This window comes from Hordeum vulgare, chromosome 6H (assembly GCF_904849725.1).
Source record: "Hordeum vulgare subsp. vulgare chromosome 6H, MorexV3_pseudomolecules_assembly, whole genome shotgun sequence".
Classification (NCBI taxonomy): Eukaryota; Viridiplantae; Streptophyta; class Magnoliopsida; order Poales; family Poaceae; genus Hordeum; species Hordeum vulgare.
This window is the reverse complement of record NC_058523.1, coordinates 147,499,179-147,500,851: the sequence shown is the minus strand read 5'-3', so window position 1 is coordinate 147,500,851 and position 1,673 is coordinate 147,499,179.

Below are 1,673 nucleotides of genomic sequence, written 5' to 3'. Positions count from 1 at the left end.
CCCTTTGTCTCGGCCGACCCCCTTGGGGCTCCTTGAGCCCCAAGGCAAGGCCCCCCCTCTCCCACCTATATATACGGAGGTTTTAGGGCTGATCTGAGACAACTTAGCCACGGCAGCCCGACCACATATCTCCATGGTTTCACCTCTAGATCGCGTTTCTGCGGAGCTCGGGCGGAGCCCTGCTGAGATAAGATCACCACCAACCTCCGGAGCGCCGTCATGCTGCCGGAGAACTCATCTACCTCTCCGTCTCTCTTGCTGGATCAAGAAGGCCGAGATCATCGTCGAGTTGTACGTGTGCTGAACGCGGAGGTGCCGTCCGTTCGGCACTAGATCGTGGGACAGATCGCGGGACGGTTCGCGGGGCGGATCGAGGGACGTGAGGACGTTCCACTACATCAACCGCGTTCACTAACGCTTCTGCTGTGCGGTCTACAAGGGTACGTAGATCGAACATCCCCTCTGGTAGATGGACATCACCATGATAGGTCTTCGTGCGCATAGGAACATTTTTGTTTCCCATGCGACGTTCCCCAACAGTGATCATACTAGATACCCATAGCAGCCATGTGAAATTTGCAACAACAAATTAGAGGACGTCTAACTTGTTTTTGCAGGGTATGCATGTGATGTGATATGGCCAAAGACATGATATTATATATTGGATGTATGAGATGATAATGTTGTAATAGTTAAAATATCGACTGGCACGCCGATGCTATGGCAACCGGCAGGATCCATAGGGTTGTCTTCAATTATTGTACGCTTGGTGATGCTTTGCTTTATCACTAGCAGTAGCTTTAGTAGTAAGAGCATAGTTAGCGTGACAGCCTCGATGACAGCATGATGATGGAGATCGTGATGATGGAGATCATGATCATGGAGATCACGGTATGGCGTCGGTGACGATGGAGATCATGTCGGTGATTTGGTGATGTAGATCAAGAAGCGCAAGTTCATGGCCATATCATGTCACCTTATGATTTGCATGTGATGCTAATCCTTTTATGCACCTTATTTTGCTTAGGACGATGGTAGCATTATAAGGTGATCCTTCACTAAAATTTCAAGATAAAATTGTGTTCTCCCCGATTGTGCTCCATTGCGACAGTTCATCGTTTCGAGACACAACGTGATGATTGGGTGTGATAGACTCTACGTTCACATACAACGGGTGCAAAACAGTTGCACACGCGGAACACTCGGGTTAAACTTTAAGAGCCTAGCATGTATAGACATGGCCTCGGAACACAAGGGACCGAAACGTTGAGCATGAATCATATAGTTGATATGATCAACATGGAGATGTTCACCATTTAAACTAAACTCAAATCACGTGATGATCGGACTTGAGTTAGTGAATTTGGATCATGCGACACTCGAATGACTAGAGGGATGTCAATTTGAGTGGGAGTTTATTAGTGATATGATTAGCTAAACTCAATTATCTTGAACATAGTCTAAGTAATCTTTGCAAAATTTTATGTTGTAGATCAATGGCTCGCGTAGTAGCAACCCTGAATTTTAATGCGTTCCTAGAGCAAACTAAGCTGATAGATGATGGAAGAAACTTTGTTGACTGGGCCCGTAATCTGAGGCTTATCCTCACGGCTGCTCAAAAGCAATATGTCCTTGATGTGGAGCTAGGTGATGCACCACCCAAAACAGCGACC